Below are 9,467 nucleotides of genomic sequence, written 5' to 3' on the forward strand. Positions count from 1 at the left end.
TGCTGTTAACTGTTGGTACATGGAAGTATTACAATTAGGTAATGAAACAAAGTCTATAATTTGTTGAATGTGGAACTGATGATCTGCTTTGTAATCCTTCACACAATTCACAGTTAAAAAGTTTAAAAAAGAAAAGAAACATTCTTTAATGGTTACATGATTATCAAGGGTATGAAAGAAGGGAGAGTAACCCACTGGCTAGAGAGTAGACATATGTTAACTTGGGTGATGGGAAGGGCGATATACAAGAAGAGGGAGGGTGGCAGAAGAATGATGAAGCCAGTGGGAGACACAGGAAGGTGTACAAAAGTTAAAGGGGATAGAAGTAAATAAAGTTATATACACATCATTGGAACAACCGTGCTCTGCAGAAAGATACAAGGACAGAGACCAGGCTGAATGGATATGGGAGACAGAGTGGGAGTATACCCACAAATACATAAGGGTTTGAAAGAGGGTATTTGTGCATGGGTATTTATCTTGGTTGCAAACACAACTATGAATATAGTGGAACATACAGTTGGCAAACTGATGAAAACATCTTAGATATTGTTAAAAATCTTCAGGCAATGATTTGCTGTGCTTTGGGGCTCAGGAGTATAAAATCAGGAGACACCATGGTCAATTGGTATAACATAGTACACAAAGACAATATTCTACATCCTACTTTGGTGAGTAGCTTATATGCAGACTTCTAAAGTACAATTATTGATCTCTCCATGTGTGGAAGAATGAAGAGTAATGAGAATTGAAGCTACTTGGAATCAATTCGTCCATCAGACTAATGGAACATCTGAATATCATCAGTCTATAGGACTCTGAGACCAAAAGAACTAGTTGGTGCCTAGCTATCACTACCAACTGCTCTGAGAGGGATCACATTAAAAGGTCCCAGATAGAGTGCAGGAAAATGTGGAACAAAACTCAGAATTATATATATTTAAAAAAAAAAAGAGTGCATTTACTGGTCAGAAAGAGACTGAAGGAACCCATGACTATGACCCTCGACCACTCTTCAGGTGTGAAAAGGAATTCACCCTCGTGTCCCAACTTGCAGCCTAGCAGTAGATAGGTATATAGTGGGGACAACAATACTAGTAAAGTATGTTCACTATGGTCAACCATCCAAAATAAAAATGGCAACATTTACCTTAAGATAAAATTGAGAAGGAATGGGAAGACAAGTGGAAGGGAACTAGAAACCACAGGGAGGACGTGGGATAACTTGTTGTATGGAGGAGATTGTACTCATGGAGATGAAACAAAGTTGATGATTTGTTGAATATAAACTGATGATCTTATCTGTAAACCTTCACTCAAGTCACAATGAAAAGTCTATATGTAGATATATTGTTCATGGAATCCTTTAGTATTATAAGCCGAACCTTGAATTTTTTGTTCAGTTCTTTAAGCTAGAGAAATGCAGAGAATGTCCTTCCCTTTTGGTTTCCTAACTCCAGGTCTTTGCACATTTCATTATAACACTTGACTTTGTCTTCTGGAGCTGCCCTTTGAACTTTTCAGTTCAGTCCTTTTACCTCCTCATTTCTTCCATATCGATCTTGTAAAATTCTATCATGTGAGCTCCAGCATCATTTGTATCACAAAAACCATGTTTTACAACTATTGATCTTTCCTCTTTGTTTCCAACCTTTGCATTCCAATTATCAATAGCTATTAATACATCTTGACTACATGTTTGATCAGTTTCAGACTGAAGAGGTTGGAAGAATTCTTCAATTTCATCATTACTGACTTTAGCTTTTTATCCTACAGTGGCCACACCAAGACCACACATATGGTAGTGATACTTGGATGTTGAGTGCATAGATTTGAATAAGACTGGTATTAACTAGTCTTCCTTGTTGTTGTTGCTAAGTGCCCTGGAGTTGGTTTTGATTTATAGCTACCCTGTATAGAGTTTCTGAGGCTGTAAACCTTTACAGGAGCAGAAAGTCTCATCTTTCTCCCATGGAGCAACTGGTACATTTGAACTACTGACCTTTTGGTTAGCAGCTCAGTTCGTAATCCACTACACTACTAGGGTTCCTTCTTGTAGGCATATAAATGTTATCTTATCACAGACAACATTGTACCTCAAGATAGATATTGAAATGTGCTTATAATGTGCTTTTTAATGATAAATACAATGTCATTTCTCTTCAATTTTTCATTCCTAGATAGTAAATGATATGACTGTCAGATTTCAACTGACCAATATTAGTCCATTTCAGCTCACTAAAGTCTAGGATTGGAGTCCTGGTGTGGCGCTGGAGGTTAATGCGCTGGACTGCAAAGTTGGTTTGAACCACAAGGTCGGTGGTTCAAGTTCACCAGCTGCTCCTTGGAAACCTAATAGTGTTATTATAGGCCATAACCAACTCAACAGCACTTAACAACAACAACAATAACAATGTCTAGGATTGACTGATGACTCAAATCCACCAACCCACAGGATCGTTGTAAGTCAGAACCAACTTGATGGCACTTAACAAAAACAACAAGTTCTAGGATATCGATCTTTATGTGTTCCATTTAATTTTGACAACTTCCAATTTCCTAGATTCATACTTTGTATATTCCAGGTTCTGATTGTTAATGGGTATTTGCAGCTGCTTGTTGTCATTTTGAGTTGTGCCCATCAGCAAATGAAAGTGCCAAAAGCTTTACTCCATTCAAAACGTCATGTTCGACTCGACTTTGATGTGGCGGCCCTTGCCCAGTCATATTTTGAGTGCCTTCCAACCTGAGGGGCTCATCTTCCAGCACTATCACTGATAATGTTCTGCTGCTGGTCATAAAGTTTTCAGGAGTCTGCCTTTCCTTCTTACTAGTCTATCTTAATCTGGAAGCTCAGCTGAAAAATGTCCACCATGGGTGACTCTGCTCGTATTTAAAATACCATTGGCTTATCTTCTAGCATCACAGTAACACACAAGCCACTACAGCATGACAAACTGGCAGAAAAATGGTGGCAATGGCAGGGAGGTATAGATTTATTAGTGAGACCTAGTCTCTCTTTCTCTCTCTCACCTTAGACAGATAGAGAGATAGATACAGATATAAATGGAATCCTGGTGTGGCACTGTAGGATAAACACTAGACTACAAACAAGGGTGACATTTCAAACACACCAGCCACTCCTTGACAATCCTATACACAGTCTCTATGAGTCAAAACCAACTCAACAGCATTTAACAATAACAATATAAATATATGTGCATATATTGTGTATGTGTATATATAGAAAGAGATCCATATTTGTGCCCATTCCAAAGAAAGGTGACTCAGCAGAATGTGGAAATCATCAGACAATCTCTTTGATATCCCATGCAAGCAAAGTTTTTCTAAAGGTAATACAGAAACGGCTACAATCATACATTGACAGACAACTTCCAGAAGGTAAGCTGAATTCAGAAGAGGCCGTGGAATGAGGGATATCATTGCTGATGTCCGATGGATCTTGGCTGAAAGCAAAGAATATCAGAAAGATGTTTACCTGTGCTTTATTGACTACACAAAGGCTTTCGATTGTGTGGATCATAACAAGCTATTACAACATTGCGAAGTATGAGTATTCCAGAACACTTAATTGTGTTCATGAGGAATCTGTACATGGACCTAGAAGCAGTTGTTTGAACAGAACATGGGAACACTGAATGGTTTAAAATTTAAAAAGGTGTGCAACAAGGTTGTATCCTTTCACCATACTTATTCAACCTGTATGCTGAGCAAATCATCTGAGAAGCTGGATTATGTGAAGAAAAATGTGGCATCAGGATTGGAGGAAGACTTATTAACAACCTGTGATATGCAGATGATACAACCTTGCTTACTAAAAGTGAAGAGGACTTAAAACATTTACTGATGAAGCTCAAAGAGCACAGCCTTAGGTATGGATTACATCTCAATATAAAGAAAACAGAAATCCTCATCACTGGACCAATAAACAACATTCTATCAACAGAGAAAAGATTGAAGTTGTCAAGGACTTCATTCTTCTCGGATCAACTATTAACACTCATGAAAGCAGCAGTCAAGAAATCAAATGACGTATTGCATTAGGCAAATCTGCTGCACAAGACCTTTTGAAAGTGTTGAAGAACAAAGATGTCAGCTTGAGGACTAAGGTGTGCCTGACCCAAGCCTTGGTATTTTCAATAACCTCATATGCAGGTGAAAGCTGGACAGTGATTAAGGAAGACTGGAGAAGAATTGATGCTTTTGAGTTATGGTGTTCAAGGAGACTATTGAAAGTACCATGGGCTGCCAAAAGAAACAACAGATCTGTGTTGGAAGAAGTGCAGCCAGAGTGCTCCTTGGAGGCCAAGATGGCCAAACTTCATCTCTCATACTTCACACATATTGTCAGGAGGGACCAATCACTGGAGAAGGATATCATGTTTGGTAAGGTGGTGGGTAAGAGAAAAATAGGAAGACCCCCAATGAGATGGATTGGCCAAGTGGCAGCATCAATGGACTCAAGTGTGGCAACAGCAGTGAGGTTGGCCCAGAATCGGGCAGTGTTTCGTTCTGCTGTGCATAACATTGCTATGGGTTGGTACTGACTCGATGGTACCTAACAACAACAACATCATGTGTGTGTGTGTGTATGTGTGTGTGTGTGTGTGTGTTGCCCTAGTAGCGTAGTAGAGATAGGTGGCTAACTCCAAAGTCAGAAATTAGGATCTACTAGTTGCTCCATGGAAGAAACATGAGGCTTTCTCCTTCCATAAATATTTACAGCCCTGGAAATTCTACACAGGGTCACAATGAGTTGGAAAGGACTCAATGGCACACAACTGCCACCACTATATATCTACAGGTGTGGACCTGGTGTGGCACTGTAGGATAAGCATTGGACTGCTAGCTCCAAGGTCAGTGGTTGAAACTCACCAGCTGCTCCTCAGAAACCCTGTAGAGAATTGCTATGAGTAAGAATCAGCTCAACAGTACTAAAAGTTTAAAATCCAGCAGCTGCTCTTCAGAAACCCTATGTAGGGTTGCTGTGACTAGGAGCCATCTCAAAGGTACAACAACTCTCTCTTTCTGTAGCTGAGTCAGAATTGATTCAATATCAATGAGATACAGACTCATAGAGAAAGAAGAGAGATCCTGTTTCTGCTTTGTCTGTAAGACATCTTTGTTCTCTTTCTCTCCTGTTGTCTATAACGACGTTTTGTTATATCACTAACAAATTCTTTCTATCTCTTCCATTGTCTTACAAACTAGATTAGATGTAATAAACATTCTTTTCATTCTGAATAGTTTTTTCGTTGCTCTTCTGTAAATACATTTCTACCTGCAAAGCAGTAACTTGTCTCCTCTGCATCTTTAACTTCCTTTTGAGGCTGAAAACCATGGATGCACTATTGATTCTGCCTCCTTCTGTCATCTTCAACCTGGAACTGTATTACATAGTGTACATGGACTAGCCCTCCCTTAAATCCAACGAGAGCTGTAATGTGATATATATTACTTCATCTGAAAGATTAATATTCTTAGCAGTTAAAAAGTCACTCTGATGCCTTCATTGGCATTTCTTTATTCAGTAAAATAAGTACTTTAAGTTGCAATAATATATATTTTCTTCGATAGTACTCAGTAAAATTATTTTATTTTTGGATTAAAAAGAAGGCAACCAATGAATATCTATTTTTTCCAGAATTGGGCAAGGTATGAAATACATAAAGTTAAGAAAGTATCTGCTTGAGTTGGAAATTCTTAAATTTGAGACCGTAGTCTGTTGCTATCACTCATTATTTCTGACAAATTACTTAGTCTCTCAGTCTTTCAACATGGTAGTAGAAATTTATACATGGGGAGAGATGATTGTTGTTATTAAATTGAGCAATTTTGATGAAATACCTAGCACGTGTCAGCACCATTTTTCCTCTTTTATCTTCCTCTGTCCTTCCTACTTGTGTAGTTCTTGATGGGTACTTGTTCTAAACTAGGCCCTTGGTCTGCTGCTCCCACATTTTGAATTATGTAATTTCCTATAAATAGTTCAAGCCATTTCTTTATCTCTCTCATTTTTCCTTGAGCTTTTTTCATCTCTCTTCATTTTTGTACCCATGTCTATCAGAGTTGACAAAGTTGAAGACCCATGAGGCCAACTATTGTAAATAGTGGCCCAGCAGTGTGACAAAGATTGTGGAAAGCTAAAGTGTGTTATCTCTGTCTATAGACGTTCAAAGTACAATGAACACACACACACATACACATTGTCAAGCAAAATACATTGGCAGGTGGAATTTGGCTTACAGGAAGTCATCTTGTGAACTTCCCTTCCAATGGAATCTACAGATAGGTATTGCTCCAAAATTGCAAGTTGCAGCTCATACTCAGGATGATAATCCAGCCAGTGTGGTTATCGTGTGTACGCCACACCTTGAAGGTTGATCAGTACGGAAGCTGCTCTTCCCTCATTCCTCTTCCTACCTCCAGGAGCCATGCCCTGGTGCTACCTATCCAGAAAATGGCAAAGCCCAGAACTAAAACCAGTCCTGGGAGATGGGCAGCAAAAGGAGATAAAAGAACAATGTAGATGTGGGCAAAGAGAAGAGATGGGAGGTCCAAAGAGCAAGAAGTTGGGTACCAACCCCAAAATATGGTCCAAGAGGCTCCATAGGGTTCAGAAACAAGAGCTGGCAGTAGTAAGAGAAGCAGAGAAGTGTCCAATGGAATCGGGAAGCAAAACCACTCCTGAAGTCTGTGTCCTCTTAGACTCTGTAGGTTCGAGTTTATGACCATAATTAGAGAAACAGAGCAGATAGTCTACTTAGAATAAAAATTATACTGCGCATTGATTGTGTGTTCAGGGCATAGATTCTTTGACTCCTTTCTCTTGGATATTCTTAATGTAGTATTTTTGGGAATAATCATTCAATATTCACAAATCTCTGTAAGGTAAGGATTTACTAATACTACTGTCTTCATTGCATTGTGTCCAAAGTGCTTGAGGAGGGTACATTACCAATGTTGTGTGCATTGCAGTATCTGGCAGTAGTACATTTTCAATAATTGATATAGTTAGCTGCTGCACCCACCGCCTACTCATGATTATCCCAGACACAATAAAACAAAACGCTGCCTGATCCTGTGCCATCCACATGTTGTGGGTCAGACTGCTGTGATCCATAAGATTTTCACTGACTAATGTTCACAAGTAGGACCTCTGGTAGCGTAGTGCTTATGTATTGGGCTGGGAACCTTAAGGTCAGCAGTTCAAAACTACCAGCTGTTCTGGGGGACAAACATGAAGCTTTCTGCTCCCTTAAAGATTTACAGCCTCGAAACCCTGTACAGGGTCGCTATGAGTCGGTTCCAACTCCATGGCACATAACCACCACCACAATGTTCAAAAGTAGATTGATAAGTGTGATAGTTAAGGTTCTGTGTCAGCTTGACGGTGCCAGGATTATCGGTGGTTTGCCAGTTGAGATGTAGCGCTCCCCATGATGTGATTTGATGTGATAAACCAATAAAAGGATTAAGGGTGGGAGCCCTGGTGTGGTGCTGCAAGGTCAGCACTGGACTGCTAACCACATGGTTGGAGGCTCAAACCCACCAGGCTGCTCTGTGGAAACCTTATTCAGGGTCACTATGAGTTAGAACAGACTTGATGGCACTTAACAACAACACAACACTCTTAGGAAACACAGTGACTCTAGAGGATTAGCACTCTACTGAGAACCACAAGGTCCAAAGTTTGAGATCACCAGCCACTCCACACAAGAAAGATAAGACTTTCTGCTCCTGCAAAGATTTACAGCTTTGGAAACCCTATGCAGGGTTGCTATGATTCGACTCAACAGCACTTAACAACAACAAAACCCTTAGTCTCCTTACTACCTTGATTTTATTTATGGGATATTCCCAAAGTTGTCCTGGTAGGACAAGCACTGGACCACCAGGTCGATTTGAAATGAAAGGTCAGTGGTTCAAACCCACCAGCCTCTCCTCAGAAACCCTATGCAGGGTTGCTATGAGTCAGAGCTGACTGAATGGCATTTAACAATAATAACCCAAGGACATGTAACATCTTTTCATTTACAAGACATAAAAGAGAGTCCTGAGCAGAGAGAAAGGGGACCAACTACCACCAAAATAGAAGATCTGGGATGGAGTGCATCATTTGGAGGTGGAGTCCCTGTACTGTGAAGCTCCTAGATCCAGAGGAAGATTGAGGCCAAGACACATGGAGAACTCCAAAGAATGCAAGGTTTACTGAGGCTGAAAGGAAACAAGAAGAACCGTTCTCCAGAGCCAGCACTCTGAATTTCAACTTCTAACCTGTGAGATAATAAATTTTTATTTGTTAAAGCCATTCTTTATAGTATATCTGTTATAACAGCTCTAGAGAACTAAGACACCGGGCTTTTCTTCCTAGTCTGTCTTAAACTGGAAGCTCCCCTGAAACCTTCTCAGCATCATAGCAACACACAAGCCTCCACTGAACACAAATGAGGTGCAATCACCATGATTCAAATCCAGGTCTTAATGCATGGAAGGCAAAGCTTTTATTACTGAACCACCACTGACCTCAATTGAATAATTATTTATGACTGAATAAAGCCAAGGAAACACTACAATATTCCCAACATCAACAAAGTCTTAAACAAATGAATTTGGAGGGTTATTACTGGATCTGGGATGGTTTCTTTTTCAAAGATTCAGCACACCCTGAAACACAGCAAAACAATGTCAGGCTCAATCAACAGAAGCTCTCATCACAAACCCGAAGCCAGACTCTGACATGTGTGTTACGTGGAAAGGAGTGCAGATCTTACGCCTGTGGTGTTTTACTTTTTTCAGACAAATATGCAAACTGATAACAAGACCATCTGCTTCTTCATCCGCAGATAAAAAAGATGGCGACACACACAGAGAACTAATAATGCTGCTCCTATAACTGTTTGTCTGATTTCATAAATATCTTTTTATAGTTTAGTGTAATAACTTTTGCTTTCGAATTTTCTAGCCCTCGTCATTATTTATATATTCTTAACTTCCCAAGGATACAAAAATATCAAATGCATTTCTTAAATTACTACTACAACAACATAATTAGTTTCTTAGAATTGAAATTCAAATTTCTATCCTTCCATTATGCCACTCTCAAGGAATTAGGATGCATAATATTTGAGGTTCCAATTGTAAATAAAGGAAATAGGATGAATTAAAATTCTCACAAAGCAGTATAACCATGTGAGTGAAAGGTCTGTCGTTACCTCAGGATGCTTGATTCTTTTGATCCTGGTTTTGTGTCTGAGTGACAGGATGGGGGATCTGCCCCAACTCTACCAATAACTCTTGGGATCCTGAACCAAGATGGTTGGAGCTACCAGCACATCTGTTGTCTTTGAGTTTCTGCTCATCCCCAAATAACCAAGTTGTAAGAAATCCTCTTCCTTTCCTATTAATTCTAGCGAGAATATATTAGAATTTTTCAAAAGGGAATA

Source organism: Chrysochloris asiatica, unplaced genomic scaffold (genome assembly GCF_000296735.1).
Source record: "Chrysochloris asiatica unplaced genomic scaffold, ChrAsi1.0 scaffold00001, whole genome shotgun sequence".
NCBI classification, from domain to species: domain Eukaryota; kingdom Metazoa; phylum Chordata; class Mammalia; order Afrosoricida; family Chrysochloridae; genus Chrysochloris; species Chrysochloris asiatica.